This window comes from Otolemur garnettii, unplaced genomic scaffold (assembly GCF_000181295.1).
Source record: "Otolemur garnettii isolate 467f Iridium unplaced genomic scaffold, OtoGar3 scaffold00137, whole genome shotgun sequence".
Classification (NCBI taxonomy): Eukaryota; Metazoa; Chordata; class Mammalia; order Primates; family Galagidae; genus Otolemur; species Otolemur garnettii.
Window position 1 is genome coordinate 1,007,800 of NW_003852532.1, and position 17,803 is coordinate 1,025,602.

The 17,803-nt window shown below is 35.6% G+C and overlaps 1 protein-coding gene across 1 annotated transcript in view; it reads left to right on the forward strand.

Moving 5' to 3' along the window:
- Positions 1-363: 363 nt before the first annotated feature.
- BMPR1B (bone morphogenetic protein receptor type 1B) overlaps positions 364-17,803 on the forward strand; it is a 274,381-nt gene continuing 256,941 nt past the window's right edge. The window contains exon 1 of the mRNA XM_012810557.1: positions 364-435. The gene's annotated coding sequence lies outside the window, so the exon portion shown is untranslated. The remainder of the gene's footprint in view (positions 436-17,803) is intronic.

The following is a 17,803-nucleotide window of genomic DNA, read 5'->3' on the forward strand; positions in this document are numbered from 1 at the left end:
GGCTACGGAATTCTTTTTGCTTTTTTTTTTTTTTTAGTAAATTTGGTTAGAAAATTGTTATAGATGAAAATCTAGTTTATAGTATATTTTTCCTTAGTGATAAGCTAGGAGCTCAAAAGAATTTTTTTTTTTGCAGTTTTTGGACAAGGCTGGGTTTGAACCAGCCACCTCCAGCATATGGGGCCGGCACCCTGCTCCTTTGAGCCACAGGTGCCACCCAAGAACTTTTAAGGTGCTATAGTAAGACTATATCAGTTATGTATTACCAATGATTCTGCATTTGAACTGGTAATGATAACCCAAACTTTTCTCAAGCCATTAGATTAAAACAAATAGCAACTTAATTTTTTTTCTCTTTGTTGACAGGGTGGAGTTCAACCTGCTTTTTCCTAGATGTGAAAGGAAGGGAAGGTCATTTCTGCCTTGTTGATAAAGGTAAGGTCATAGTAATTGTTAACGAGTTTGGGCTGTTTGGGAGGCATCATTATTGCTTCTTGACATTTTGACTTTGTGGTGTGCTGAAGTCAACAGAAAGATAATGTATTTAATACAAAGAGTGGAATGTACAATTGTTCCTTTAATTATCAGTAAAAACACACAAGATAAGGAAACCGGTATAAATCAACTTGACAAAGTGGATGTGGATTTGTGAAATAATGAGAAAGGAACTTGTGCCTTTCATTGGAAGTGTTGGCACACACACACCTAGTCTGTTCTTCAAACATTTACCCACTGGGTAATAACCTTTTGCCAAGTATTGCTGATAGCATCCTGATAACATTTTTAGGTTAATACAAACTAAATTACAACATTATGCTATTTGCTGTTTTCAGGCAAATCCAATCCATTACACTTTTCATGCTGATAGTTCTACTTGGTTTCACTGTATTTAGAGGGCAAACGTGAAACAGGTGGTGTGGACTTCAGAGGCCCCAACTCTGAGGAGATTGCCATGTCCTTTGGTGAATAGTTGCTTGGAAATCCATGTCTAACCCTTTTGTCCCCATGTAGCCATTTTTTATAGTGTGCTACAGTGTTCAGGCCCTATTATGAATGGTGACGTGTATGTAATTTATTCTTCACAAGTCTGTGAGAACTGTTCTGTTAATATTCCCATTTCATAGATGTTAAAACTAAAGCATGAGAAGATTAAGAAACTTGCCCAAGATTATACTGATAGTAGTTATAAAGCTGGAATTAAATTGAAACCTCCTGATCTTTCTGCTGTGTTATATTGAGAACCCATAATGCTATTTGAACAATTACCCTGTAATTATTACATATCAACTCACCTTCAGCTACAAACTCATGTTGTGGCCAAATCCTACTTTTATATAAAATCCTTTCATAAATATCTCTTAATTTTTGACTACAAAAACATATATATATAAAATTATATATAAAATACATATAATTATATACATCATATATAAAATACATATAATTATATATTATATAATAATTTTTATAATATATATTATATACTAATATATAGTATAATTAATTTATATATAATAATATATATATAATAATTTTGTGAGAATGCCAGTGCAAAGAATCTCCTCCAATTTAGTGTCCAAGGCGCTGTCTGTGTTTTTGGAGATTTAGCTAGTAGTTGAAAAACTATTAATCTTCACCTTTCATTACAACTTTAATGAAGTAATAATATTAAATAAGGCAAATGTAATTAGCAACTTTTGATTAGTAATTGGTCCCATTTTCTAGTTTTCTTCTTAAAAATGGCCTGGAAATTGTTTCATTATTTCATATTTCCTAGAATATTGACTCAGTATGACCACATCAATGGTAGATTCTCTGAGAGGAAATCACTGTACATTTCTTTGAAAATGAAATATTTTGAGACACGAATTAAAAAGTTGTTGCCATGAAGAAGTGGACTTTCACAACATGATTACAGAGCTAGGAAGTGCTGCAAAGAAAATGTTTTGAGTAGAGAATTTAGGAGACCAAGGAGGTCTGAAAACCTGTACACAAGGATGTTTTTGTTGTTATTTTTATTTTTTTATTTTTGGAGACAGAGTCTTGGTCTGTTGCCCTCGCTAGACTGGTGCAGTCAATCACAGCTCTCTGTAACCTCAAACTCCTGGGTCTAAGTGATCCTTCTGCCTCAGCCTCCCAGGTAGCAGGGACTACATGCACCCTCCACCACGCTTGGCAGGCTCAGCTGAGTTTTTCTATTTTTAGTAGAGACGGGTCTCAGGCTGGTCTCTAACTCCACACCTCAGATGATCATCCTGCCTCAGCCTCCCAGAGTGTTAGGATTATAGGCGTGAGCCACTGCGCCCAGCCTAGGCTGTGTCATTTTTAAACTTGAGTTTTGCCACATTATATTTCTATTCAAAGACTCTTGACCATCAGATCAATAACTGTTTTGTTATTATATTTTACATCTTTTGTAATAAAAATGAGCAAATGTAGTAAGAACAAAGGTTATGTTTTTTAGTGTATTTGACTTTAATTTACTCTAGTGAACTCTATCAAAAATTTTGTTCTTTAAATCATTATGAATATGCTTAGTAAGGATTTCAGAAAGTTGTTTTTGCATATTTATAAAATATTACTTGTATAAAAGTGACCATATTAAAAGATGGTGGCACAATTTTAATTTTTTTTTTGCAGTGTTTTTTGGCTAGGGCTGGGTTTGAACCTGTCACCTCCTGCATTTGGGGCCAGTGCCCTACCCTTTTGAGCCACAGGCCCTGCCCCACAATTTTAATTTAAGAATGAAGAAATAATGTAATTTAAAAATAATATTACTCCTTTTGGAACTACAAATACAGTAGAATTTTTTCCCCCTGGGTTAAGTGTTTTGAGGTTAAATTTTCCATATGGTAAATTTGAAATACCACTGTGCTTCAAGTTCTACAATAATGTGGGTATGAGAAGCATGGAATTTTCTTTATGAGGAGAAATGGTGGGGCATTAGCTAGAAATAATAGGTCTTGATTTGACTACTATCTCTTTCCAAAGGTTAGCATCTGTGGTCTAGGGGCATTAAGAACTTGCATTTTTAAATCATGCTCCCAAATGTCTATAAGATCAGAGAGGGAGAGGGGCTGAAGGAGAGGGGCCATTTACCAGGACTCGGGATAGGGTTGGAGAACCCATCAGGAATTGGCTTCAAGGTTGGGATTTCCTGCTAGTCACTGAACTAGAATAAATCAGAAAAGTAGGAAAAACCTCAGCTTGTAGATGAGGTCTTTAGGAATAAAATTTGGGATTAATTTAGAATAGGATTAATTTAGATCCTAACCTCTCCCTACCCCACATAGTATGTAAAGCTTCTAACATAGAGTGGGTTGGTGAAGTTGTGCCCCAACAGTGGAAGTGGCCCAGTCTGTAAATTAAATTTTTGGCTACATTGATGAGACCAAGGAAAGTAGAAACTGAGATGCATATGTATATATTTTTTCAGAGACATCAATTGTCAAATATATTGATTTTTATTTGCTATATCATCTGGAAATATTTAATAGAAATATCAAAACAACTTTTTTGTTAGTGAATATAATCCATGCTTATTAGAGAATTTGTTACCAAAAAGTAAAAAGAATTCTGCCACTTCACTGTTAGCATTCTCATATTTCCTGTCAGTGTGTGTGTGTGTGTGTGTATTTAAGTTGGGATCATATTGTCTATATTGTTGAGTGGTCTAAAAAAAAAAAGCAACAATTTTAATGGCTCTACCAGTCATGTAGTATTGTTTCAGACTGTATCTCTTCTATACACAGGAGGGACTCAGTCAGGGGATGAGAGCATTCAGAAAGGCTCTAAACATATTGTGAAATTGCTTGTAGGAATCCTGCACGACTTACATTTATTTCAGGCATATGGAGGGACTGGCTTGTACTTTAACATCCTATGTATTTCATTGATTTAATATGCTATTCTATTCCTTCTGAGGCTTGTGAAAAAACAAAACTTCAATAAATTTAAAGATTGAGCTGGCTTTTTATTAACAATTCATGAATCAGGCAGTATCTTATCTGTGCATTCAGGAAAGGGACTCACATGAGCTGAACAGAGGTTAGCTTTATAGGCAAACCAGAAGCAGAAACAGGGAATAAAAAGTGGAGTGGTCATTTCAAAGTTACTTTCTGTACAGAGTTAAAACAAAGGGGTCTTCCTTGTCATCTTGGCTCAGCATGCTGGGTCCCTTCTGATTGGTGCTGTGAATGTCTGTTTTTATTTTTTGTGGGTTTTTTTTTTTTTTTTTTTAATGCTGGCCTGTTTCAAAGTTCAGTTTGATTTTGTGGCACCTAGGATGGGTGACCCCATTCTGATTTTTGTCTGGTCGGTTGGACCCAGTTGCAAGTCTAAAACAGTGACCTCCCACACATTTCATTTAACAGGTTCTACTTTTTAAACTTCTGATATACTTATTAGACATTTGTATTTCGACTTCTGTGAGTTTCTAGTTCAGGTGTTGGCCAATGTATTTATTGCAGCCTTAGCTTCTTGCTAATTAGCATGAGCTCCTTATGTAACTAAGATGGATCAACTTTTTGACGTCTTTATATCAGATAGTTTGTAGTTTACTTTCTATTTTAATGAATTTATTGAAGTCTAGAGTTTTCACATGGTAGATTCAGGTCTAAAGCAGTTTTCCTTATAATTTCCTCTAGTTCCCACATTTAGAAAGCCAGAAATGAAGTTGGGTGATAGTTATAGATGGAGCATGTACTATGTTTCTGGGCCTGTTCTGTCATTCACTTTTCATAAAATCTTAGCTAGTAGTTGCTGCTAGTAGCTTGTTTTACAGATAAGGAAATTAAGGCATAGAGAGATTCAGTAACCTGTCTAAAAACCCAGTAAGGAAATCATAGAGCCGGCACTTGAACTGGTCATGTGGCTACCAGTCCTGTAGTAGAGTTCCTGGTAGAACAAGACAGGAGTACTCTAAAATGATTAAGGTAGTAGGAAAAGCATTATGGAAAACATTTGAATTTATTTAATATTGAAATTTGATTCCTTTTTCTAGTAATCAGTTATTTTTTTTCCTGTTGATTGTTCCAGAAGATCTTAAATTTTTTCTTCCCCACCCACCAAAAATTTTTTTTTCTTTATTCCACTATTACAGACTTAGACCACCATCTTTGGAAAATATTTTGTCTAACCATATCTCAGTATACAGTAGAAGCTCTGTAAGTTGACTACCTGAGGGACTATAACAAACTGGTCTACATACAGAGGTGGTCAACATAAGGAACTAGGCCTGCTGATATGTCCAGGTGGTCCATGTCTGGTCCGTGAAAATTAGGTCAACTTAAGGAGGTGGTCAGTGTAGGGAGGTGGTCAACAGTGGAGGGTCCACTCTATATTTCAGTGTCTTTATTATGTCAGTGTACATATGGACAAGTCTACACGACATTGGAAAATTAGTTTTTAGTACAAAATTTGATACTTGTTAAAAAACTTTATATGTTGAAAATATGGATTATTAAGATTTCCTAGATTAAATTTGAACTTAATTACAGACTTGTTATTTGTGGTTTTTCATCCAGTGTCTTTGAGAAGTGATCATCAAGTAACAAACTAATTCTTTATGGAATGTCCTATACTATTATATACAAAGTAGAAATAATGACAAAAATACTTATAATTTTATTAGTATTTTTGGACTTTTTAAAACATGTAAAATGCTGTTAAAATATATGTATGTTTCTCACTTACTAAAAAACAGAATTTTTCTGGCAGGAAAGACCCCCTCATTAAAGTAACTGAACATTGTATATCTTTGGTTCTCATTTAAGAACTGGCAGAATTTCAGAGTCCTATGCTTCTAAATCATGGTTGTCCCTATAAATTCAAAAAAGAACTAATTTTCTCTGAAAACAAGATATTGAAATGATATTTTAATAAACTTATAAAGACAGAAAAATCTCCTTTTTTTTTCCTTTCAAAATCTCCTGCTCAGAAAAATGCAGCACAAGAATTTGGCAGTGAGGGGAGCTGGGTTTAAGTTTCTAAGCTCAGGCAAGTATCTCTGGGTCTTCTTTTCTTCAGCAATATAATATGGCTATTGATTTTGCTTTAGCTGGTGGCTAAAGTCCTCTCCAGCTCTAAAAATAATCTTTGTAAAACAGACTGAGATATTCTGGAGTAGTTTATATATAAGTTCAAGGAAAGGCTCTTACGGGTAGGATCAAGACTCAACCCTAGCTTGTTATGCACCTGAGTAAATTTGTGAGGTTTGGGGAAAATAATGATTTTCTTCTCTAAAAGATTGAGATTCTGAGTTTCAGACTCTGGAATGTATTTTTCAAAAGCTGAATAGTGAATCTAATTGATAGCTTTGGAACTTCTGGTATGAAGAAGATTCCCATGTCACTTCCCCTTACACATATAAATACACATGCTTATTTCTTTGGTGTTAATACTTTCCCTCTGTTCCCTCCATTGAAGGACTGGAGAAGGTGAAATCATTCTATGCATTGTTTGGCTTTAAAAAACTTTTGTCCTTCCTACAGAGGAAGATTTTCTTGATAGCATACAGGGAGAAACTGTGATGGTTTCTCTGTGGTAGATGTTAGAATTTTATTCCAGGATGCAAGAACCATTCCTTTTACCGAGTGTATTTTATAGTCTCATATGGGAACCCATATAGCTCTGGTTTATCTTAGAAACAAGAAACATTATTCCATATTTTAAAAATACATGTAGGTTTCATATAGGGTTCTTTAGAACTCCTGTAGGACCGTGGGACAGAAATAAAATAAATTGGCTTTTGTAAATAGCATTTATCAGATACCATGATTACTAATGTAGGAATTTATTATTTCAACGTTGTCATTGCTCTGATTTGATTGGCAGTACAAATTGAATGGATAGCTCAACCTCAGAGTTCATGATAGGGAGGATGTGTGTGTGTGTATTTTCTTTCCCTGAGTTCCTTTGTATTTTTAGGCTGCACCCATTTCTCAGTGCAGAGTTTATTGTACTCAACTGCTCTTTCTGGCAGCATCCCTTAGAAGCACTGATAATAGACCTGGAAAAGTAGTTAAGCTTGTGACTCTCCTTCCACTGATGAGAAAACTGTTATCTGCTGGATTCTAGTCTAGAGCTTTTTCTTTAATAAAGGTGATGTGTGTGTGAGGTTGATATTGGGGAGAGAATGTCTGTGAATTCAGAAACTATTAATATACACCTAATTTGTATTTCTGAATATTTACTGGTTCATAACTTTGTCAAAGTCTGAAAAGAGTCTGTGTTCAAACAAGACAAAACAGTGTCTTCACATTCTGTCCCATTAACTTTCCAGATATTCTTATCTTGTTTCTATCTCTGCTACTACTCAGATATTACTGTGCTAGCTCACTCCCCAAAGATGTCTTATTCATTATTAATACATATGCTTACTTCTTTGTTATTTGTACCTTTCCTTTGTTTTCACAAAGTATTTGAGATTTTTCATGTAAACGTGAAGCACCTTATCAATAACTTTGTTTTTTATCCAAAGAGAATATATTTGATAATATGTGTAAAGGGACATACTATCTAATGCATATTTATATTATAGTAATTGTTATTATGTAGTATTATGTTACATTGTAAATGTACTTAGTGTTTCTTAGTGTACTTAGTGATATGTGTTTCTTAGTACATATAATAACATTTTAAAATATAATACATTTACATGCAATATATTATTTAATATATTCCTTAATACATTTCATATGCGTTTTTTCTAACATACTTACTCAAACATGGTTTCTACATGCTGGATTCTTTATCGAGGCCTGGAATATATGTAAAATATTGAAAAAAAATTTCTTTTGAGACAAGGCCTTACTCTGTCACTCTGGCTAGAATGCAGTGACATCATCATACCTCACTGCAACCTCAAACTCCAGGGCTCAAGCAATCCTCCTGCCTTAGCTTCCTGAGGAACTGGAACTTTAGGCATGCATCACGACACCCAGCTAATTTTTCTGTTTTTTGTAGGGCTGGGGTCTGATTCTTCCTTAGGTTAGTCTCAAAATCCTGGCCTGATCCTCCAGCTTTGGTGTTCCAAAGTGCCAGGATTACAGGTATAAGCCACCGTGCCCAGCTGCATATTTTAAGGTACAGAATATAGGATGCCTATTTAGCTTGCATTTTTCACTTTTTACTTATAAATTATTTTTACTTTGTTATCATGATTGTGCCAAGTTTTAATTTGTGACTCTTCTTCTAGTCCACAGGGTGGATAGGAAGGGGATGGGTAGGGGTGGAAGGACAAGGGTCAGTAGGAACTGTGATAAATAAGAGGGTAATTGCTCTGCCTGTGGTGTTTACATTCACACTGTAGGAAAACCCTGACAGTTCAGCAAACATGGGTAAGGCAGGTGACTCCTGTTTACTCCCTTTGGAGGACTAAAGATTTTTCCACAGACTAGAGACATTTGCAATTTAACTATTATCAAACTAAGGATGAAGAAAATGACTTTTCAGTCATTCTTTGAAGAACATGTGATTTTTAAAACATTTTTGTCTCTGTTCTTTATGAAAATGAGTTTCATGAGTAGATTGACTGTGGAATTCCCAGAACCCTCTTAGAGTATTTGGCACACAGTAAATGTTTAGAAGACACATCTAACAGTACAGTCAGTTTCATCCCCTAAATATCCCTCAAATTTGTTTACTCTTATGTGTTTCCTCTGTCAATACTAACCTAGGGCACTATCCTATTTTGCCTAATCTACTGCTATGATTTTTAATCTCTTGAAATATTGCTTTTCTGAGTCAAAAGTCTGCTGTGTTTTATTCTGATGTCTACCTTGAAACCTGAGTTGTATTCTAAGGATTGAAAACTAATGATGTAACTTCCTCAGTTAAATGCCTTTAATACATTTCAAGTGCTCTTGGGATAAAGTCTTAACTAGCTGTCTACTATTCTATTTCATATAAAAACTGACCTTAAATCTGTTTAATGGAGGGTAAACTGAAATTGGATAAGAGTTATGACCACCCCAGGCAGTTTCAGAAATTTTTCATAACTTCATTTACATGTTATGTAGAGTTTTCAGATGTGACCAAGATGACATCTCATGCGATGTCAACTGCAAATGTAACTTTTATGCATAGGTATTATGGCTGATTGATTGCAAAAAGTGCCCTCAGACTTCCCTTCTCCTTGTATCTACCTCTTCCTTTTGACAAGTGGAGTCCTTTTCTCCAGCTCTTGAATATGGGCTGGTTTTGTGATTTGCTTTGGCCAGTAAAATGTGGCAGAAGTAAAGGTGTAGCTTCCCATCCTGGGCCATCAGAGCCCTTGAGTGCTTCTGTTCTTTTTGGGAACTGTGTCACTACCACGAGCTCAAGGACAGGCTCACCTGGTGGAAGGTGAGCAGCCAAGTAGAAGAGAGCCAAGTTCTTCTGATTGAGCCTGGTTTTACCAGACCAGCCAGCATAAGAGAGTGCAGCCAAGATCAGCAGAGCCTCCTACCTAACCTGCCCCTGACCACACAAGCTTGAGTGAATCTGTCTAAGACCTGAATAACTAACTTCCCTGCTGACCAAGAGACAGCTGAGCAATTAATGTTGGAGCCTCTGAATTCTAGGATGATTTATATAGATACAAAGATCTTAGTTACAATAGCTAATTACAATAGCTTAGTTACAATAGCTTATTACAATAGCTTAGTTACAATAGCTGATTACAATAGCTAGTTATAATAGCTTATTATAATAGCTAATAGATACAAAGATCTTAGTGTATTTCCCATCTAATCACTGAGAAGAAAGCTTAGTAAAAAGGAGAAAATTGAAAATGTTGCTTCTTTATTTAGAACATTCATCATTATTGGTGGTTAGAAGGATTTGACAAATATATCTGCCTATTTCTAAGAATTTGCAGAGACTGATGGAGTTGGAATATTTTCCTATTCTCATTTATTTTAAAAACTGTAATGAGGCTATGTATGGTGGCTCACGCCTGTAATCGTAGCACTTTGGGAGGCTGAGGCAGATGGAGCGCCTGAGCTCACGGGTTTCAGACCAGCCTGAAGAAGTGCGAGACCCCGTCACTAAAAGTAGCTGGGCATTGTAGCAGGAGCCTATAGTCCCACCTACTCAGGAGGTTGAGGCAAGAGAATAGCTTGAGACCAGGAGTTTGCAGTGGCTGTGAGCTGTGACGCCATGACACTCTACCAGGGGCAACAATATGTTAACCAGTTTGATGAAAATATTTCAAATTATGTATAAAACCAGCACATTGTACCACATGATTGCATTAATTTACACAGCTATGATTTAATGAAAAAAAAAAAACCACCCATCAGTGCATTAAAAAAAAAAAACTATAATAGGTGAACACAAAATTACCTCAATTTTTAAATTGAAGGTAGTAGCATTAGTAATCTTATAACTAATATTATAAGAAAAACATAATTCTTCAGGTTTCAAGGAAGAAAAGACATTTGCAAATGCCTAACTGCCTTGTGGTTTTTGAAGGAAATGTTAAATTTATATAGAAAAAGAATATAATTTCCATTTCTGACATTACGGTAGAATACATATTTTGAAAAAATCTCCAGGATTTAAAAGTATATATAATATAAAGAGCTCAATCTAATAATAAATGCAATTTTTAAATGTATTGCTGAGCTAGGATGTACTAAGGTAAATCTTCAAAGGCCAAAAATAAGAAAACATGAATCGTGAAAAATAAGAGAATTCTGGATCTGACATAATGCTGGTGAAACAGCCATGGAAATGTGGGATTTATAGTAAAAGGATATACTTGGAATAAAGTTGTCCCTATAGAAGGAAGCTTAGTACAAAAAATTAAGAACACAAAAGATGATAAAAATAAATTATATTTATAATCACAGAAATTGTAAATGTACCGTACTTCCTAGTTCACAGGCAAAGATTGTCACACTGAATAACAAAAAAAGAAAAAAATTCAGCTATATGTTATATAGCTATATGCTGGCACTTTTTTGGGGGGTAGAGTGCCATGGCATCATTGCTCACAGCATCCTTAAACTTCGGGTTCAAGCAATTCTCTTGTGTCAGCCTCCCAAGCAGCTGGGACTATAGGTGTCTATCACAACACCCAGCTGTTTTTTCTTTTTAGTAGAGTCGGGGTTTCATGTTTCTCAGGCTGGTCTGGAATTCCTGAGTTCAGTCTGTCCACCTGCCTCAGCCTCCCACAGTGCTAGGATTACAAGTGTGACCTGCCATGTCTGGCTTTATGCTGGCCCTTACAAAGTGCCACGCCTAAAATGTAAGTTTAAAAATGAAAAGTGAAAAAAATATATCAATGAAATAAAATTAAGCTTGAATAAACATAATAGAAAATAACGCTTAAAGATGAAAAAGACCACCATGTTTTGGTGAGAAGATTAAAATATTCTGAAAGATACATTTCCTATCTTGTGGGTATCTAACGTCAAGAGGAGTAAGTTAAAGATACAAATGTACAGTTGAGTAGAAGAAATAAATTCAAATTTATTTCTGTGCAATAGAATTACATATATTCTATGCAAATAAATTATTTATTTGAGCAATTTATTCAAATTAATAACAGAATATGATGACTATAGTTAACAAAAATGTATTGTAATACTCTGACTTTACCAACCCATTTGTTTATGCAAATTTTAAAAACTAAAATTTTTAAAAAAATTATAAAGCTAAGATTAACTGAATTACAAGGAGAAGTTAACACATGAAGCGTTTCAGACCAGAGCAGGTCCCAGGTCAGTTAGCATACTGGAGAGCTGAGCAGTACAGGTAGTGTGTTTGATACAGTGGCTTTATTCTGTACACATTACATTACAAAATTGTTGAATACACTCTTTCAAAGTCATAGAATGTCACAAAATGTTACAAGTCAAGTTACAAAATGACTAATACCTTCCAAATAGCTAAAGATGGTAAAGAACGGTAATATGTTAACCTCCAAAAATCTCTTCAAATGACTTGAAATAAATTTACTACTAATGACTTCTACGCAGAAATATACCATCAATATCACTCAAAGATGGAGAATGCCAGGACTGAAAAATAACTGCAATCTTACACCCTCTTTCCTCTCCCGTGTCACACTGAGTGTTGCCATTTATACACGAGAGGGGGGGAAAAGAGAGACACTGGCCAAGGAGCTTGAGGGTGAGTTGGAAAGACCACCACAAATAGCAAATACAGCAGAACCTCCTTAGGCGACCACCTCTCAGCATTCACCACCTCCTTAAGTTGGCCTAATGTTTATAGACTGAACATGCACCAGATGTGCGTATCAGTACAGTAGGCCTACTTCCTTGTGTTGACCACCTCTATATGTTGATCAGATTGTTATATTCCCTTCCGTGATCAACTTTCAGAAGTTCAGCTGTCAGAATATGCAAAATCAGAAAACTGGGAAAAGGGAACTGAGCAGATGAATAAAGGCTATGGGAAAAAGACATCACAGTATGAACTATTAAAAAGGCCAGAGCAACAATTTATGGGACATTCTTCAGAGGTATAGCTTTTCAGGGAAACAAAAAAGGTAAAAAGGAAGGAAGAATAAGTTTTGGAATTGATGGTATTAATAAAAGGGAAAAGAAAGAAAGGAGTAAATTGAGGGTTCTGTAAAACAAAAGAGAATTACAAAATTGGAAGACTCAGAACTTTTCTCTCTCTGCCACCAAAGCAAATAATGTATCAACAAAAGAAAGGACTGATGTACCTGAACTTCACTAGACTGAGAGCAAAAAGTGCCTTTAAAAGGATTTCTGTAAAATACCCTTGAGTCACAAAATAAACAAAATGAAAACAAAATTCATACAAACATGTTGAAGAAAATCATGTAATGAATTTTCATACAAATCAACTGACAAAAGTACCACCATCACCCTGAAAAATAACCCAAACCAGAAGAAAGTGGTGTCTGTCAACAGAATTAAGTGTATGTAAACAAGCATTTAAGTATGAGGAAACTACCTTTAATCAGAAATCTAAAAACTAAGAGCAGAACTGGATAAGGAAAGTATAATGAACTCGGAGATAAGTGGAAGAAAAGAAAAAAATTTCTCAAAAATGAACATTTTCATAATGAAAATTCTAAGGCACCCAAGGGAGAATAGACTCAAATAAAAATTAATAAGAGACATAAAAGAAAGATGGGAAAACTATCGAGAAACTACAGATAACACAAAGCAGCCAGGTGGGTCGTAAAGACAAGAAGACAGACGATGAAGGAATAATATTTGGATTATTTGACTCTCTAAAGAAGGAAAACAGTAATTCACAGAACTAATATTTGAATCTAATAATCTAAGAAAAGGATTTTGGAAATAGACCCCCCCCCCAAAAAAAACAAACAAACTATGCACATTGAAATAACTTACATGGGAAAAATTTCATCCAAGCTTCAACTAAGACACTTAGCCTATTTCCAGGGCAATGATAAAATCCTCAAAACTAAAAGGCAAAAAGGACAAGTTCCCTATAAAGGCAAAATAATTAGACTTGCAGAACTGATATTCAAGGCAAGGCAACAGTAGAACATTTTTATTATAGTTGTTATTATTCTCAGTGAGAGAAAAGTGTGAACCAAAAATTTTATAACCAAACTAGCTTTCAGTAGTTTTCATTATACAAGAGCTGAGGCAATGATAATAATACCAACAGTACTAGGTACTGTTCTAAGCACCTTGTAAACATTATTAAATTTTTTCACAATAATTATATGAGGTAGTTTCTATTAGTAATCAGAAACTAAAGCAGAGAGATTAAATAATAATTTGTTCCTAAGGTGGTAAGTGATGAAGTTGGGGTCGAGAGCAGAGGAAGGTTGGATGTAAATTTTTGCTTGCTAGTAAAAGTTAACTCAGTGACCTAAATTTCTAGGCTAGTCTGAATTTGAAATATTTTGTTATAAGTCTGTTTACATGGGATAGATTTTACTGTTGAAAAGCTATTATGTATTTCTAATAAATCATGACATATCATTATAATATACGTACAACCAAGGAAACTATACCTTTACTAAGGAAATCATTGTCTCTTACACTGAAATTGGGGACATTTTACCAATTAAGTCATTGTTTATATAGGTGACTTAAAAAAAATAAAATATAGGTTTTCTTATTTTAAATGTATATTGGAGCCTCAAAGAACCAGAAAGAAATTTATAATAAAGGCCTTTTAGTGTTTCGGTACCAGGAGTCTCCTCTGGGGGACCCAGAGAGAGTTCCTTCTAATGAATTTTTATTATATATAATACAAAGGCGATGTTTCAAATGTCTTATCCAAAGGGAACTTAATGGAACTTTAATTGTGATACTTTATTTTTTGTGTTCTTATATTTTCATTATAACTTACTTGTGATGAAAATGTTTCTTTCTCATTAATAATATCCTAAGATAAAATACAGCCGAAGCTCTGTAATTTAACCACACCAGGGACTGGAACCAAGTGAACAACATAGGAGGTGGTCAACAGAAGGAACTAGGCCTACTGTACTGATAGGTACACATGGTGCATATCTGGTCTATGAAAATTAGGTCAACGTAAGGAGGTAGGTGGTCAATATAGGGAGGTGCTCAGCTGTGGAGGTTCTACTGTATCTAGAATTAGAAAATATTTTGCATATGGTAGGCACTTTCGAGGCAAACATTTCTAAACCCTCTGACAACTCTGCATTACCTCTGACCCCTGATAAAATGGAGGCTCTAATTAGCAAAATGAAAACAAGATTGAAATGGAAGTTTTTGCAGCTTCCAAGCTCATGCCTATGCCCTCTGCAGTCCTGATTCTTTCTCAAAAAGTCGTCATTGAAAGCAGAGAAAGGTTTTCTCCTTTGTTCTGATAGGAGCAGAGGAAGAGCTTATGAGTGTCCCCTCCCTCTTTTCCCTGTCCCTGCTGTCCTGCAGGGGGACCTTCCCATACAGAGTAACCGTAATGCATCACAGCCCTCAGGTTCCAGAATGGGAAACCTGAGACGCAGCTGCAGTTTCCCTGTGAGGAACAGATGGTTAGTGTTTAAATGAGGGTAAACTCTGGATCTCATCTATGAAGTGACTTTAGTTTTTTGTGAGGTGGGTGGTTTGGAGGGTTAGGTCAAGGGAACAAGCTAGTAACAAGATTTAGGAGGAGGAAGAAGAAGTAAATAAACCAAATTTGTCTGTAACTCTTTTCACCCTTACGTACTCTTTAATCACAGTCACATGGCAGGCTGTATTTTTCTGCTCCCTCCTCCCCGCCATGTGGGGGGGGAGGGTAGGAAGGGAAGGCATGGCAGACTGTTGAAATTTGTAGTGTGTTGGCATCTAACAAGTGCGTTTTGCTGTGGGGTAAGTCCTGTGGCTTGTTTTCTGCCTTCGTGAATAGAGCTTTTCCAAGTTTGCCAAGCCTACAGTTAATGCGGTCAAGGGATTTATTATGAAATGTACTAAATCTTGGCATGGAGCTAATTGCATATAACAAGAAGCGTGCTAGAGGCTTGGACCTGAGAAGTGACACATGCAGAAAGCATTCTCTTCCTGATGCTGCTGAAAGAGGTTTTGTGTAAGGGAATGTCTGCATGTCTGCACTTATTGCTAATGAGGTAACACCCCCCCAAAGCTTATTTCTGAATTACTTGTTAAAATAAATGTAGACTTCTCTCTCTGCACTTTTTGGAACAATTGGTAATTGAAGAATGAATATTTATTTACTAACTCTACTTCTAAATCTCTTACTATATCATAATGAAATACATTTATTGCAGTTCAAATTATATGGCCACAATTATGACTTAGAATAATTCTTACATAAAAGTTTTAAAAGACCATGAGAGAAGCCTGTGTTCGTCATCTTGGGCTGCCATAACAAAATACTGTAGAGTGAATGACTTAAACAACAGACATTTATTTTTTTCACAGTTCTAGAAGCTGAAAGTTCAAAGTCAGGGTGCTGACATGGTTGGGTTCTAGTGAGGCCTCTCTTCCCGGCTTGCAGACTTCCACCTCGTGCTGTGTCCTCACTTGGTGGAAAGCTACAGAACAGGTTCTCTGGTGTGTCTGCTTTTAAGGGCACTAATCCCCCATCCTGAGGGCTCCATTCCCAGGACCACATCTAAACCTAATTCCCTCCCAAAGGCTACATCTCCAAGTATTGTCACTCTGGGGGATTCAACATAGAAATTGCTTTAGGACACAGTTCAGTCCATAGCAAAAGCATTTAAAGGAGAAGACAAATATTGCATTTTTTTAAGTGCAGTGAGTGTCCCTAAAACTTTATTTATTTATTTTAAAATTCAGTTTAAAAATAGTAATTGAAGAACTGTTTTTACCCTTTTCTATTGTTTGGGGCAATTTTGTTGTCTAAATTTTCTGAAAGCATTATCAGGATATTCATCCTTGCGTTCCTCACAACACCCTAATTGCATCTAATAGGCACTTAATACTTGCTGGTTACATTAAACACTCAATAACTTGTTTGGTAATGTAAGCACTTAGAGCACTTTCCCACTATGCGTACCACTTACAATTTATTCTGACATGTGTACAAATAAAACATTAAAGCTTGTTTCACGTCCTCTTTTGAATATTATGAAAACAGTTTCTGCAGGTAAATACTCTTAGGTTCTGACCGTTTGTTAACAAGGTACATTTAGGAAGTAAGTTTAAAGCTTCATTCATGTCATCCCAGTTCAGTAATATTTTTGTGCTCATAAAGCTAAGATATTTAAAAAGTAGTGAGAATTGGTGTAATGACTTTGATTATATGATTAACACTGATCTTTTTAGTACAAGTGGTTTCTGAAGTGGTGGTAATCCTGAGCTTAAAACAATAGTGGCTACAAATTTCACTTCTGGCACAACAAAAAGGAAATGTTGGAATGAAACTATGTAGCATTTGAAAAAAAGAAAAGTAACATTCACAAGTGTTGATAGAATAGCAAAAAAGTCATTTATATGATCCCTGTACACTGCAGATCCATTGATATCTAAGACTTACTAGATCAATTAGAATTTTGATGAAGTGCTGCAAATTGGCGTTGGCCACGATGCTGACAGCCTGATGGTTTACAAAGAAGGAATGTTTTACCTGTTTGTTCCTTCATCGTTTACTTACTGAGACGCTCCTTTGAAGCACCATGTTGTGGCTTCTAACAAAGAAATAAACAAACCTGCGAAGGCTTTTACCCTCAAGTACTTAATTTTTGATACACTCTAATACTGTGTTGAGTCTCTCCTAAATATAAAACACTGCCCTGCCTCCTGAGACTGAATCTACATACAAACATCATTAAGAATGGTCCTTTTCAAAAAGCTTATGTCTCATTTAGGGAAATTCACACAAACATGTAATTGCTCATAGTTATTAATTTTAATAACTTGAGGTTTGGTACCAGGTCTAGATAGACGTTAACCTCCAAAAAGACCATACGGCTTTTTAAACAATTCATTGAGTCTGGTGTGCCTTAGCCCAGTAGGTTGAGTGCTACCCAGAGGATGACTGGTCTGGGATCCAAGAGCTGTGTCATCACCTGAGAGCTTACTGGAAATGCAGGAGCTCATTCTCACCCCAGACCTACTTGAATGTGAGGCTGCATTTTAATAAGATCACCACATGATTCATGTAGGTGTTAACATTTAGGATACTTAATACAAGGTTTGACTTGTATTCATAATCATGTGAGATGAGATTTTATTATAGTTGAGCTGTTTTATTTCCACATGTGTACCTTTAACAAGGACTTGCCGAACCCAAACATTTATTAAACATGCACCAGGTACTGTAATGGGAGCTGAGGACAAAAGGAAGGATAATCTTGTAGTCTACCTGTAGTTGTAATTAGTAGTTAAATTAATTCTCTAAACTC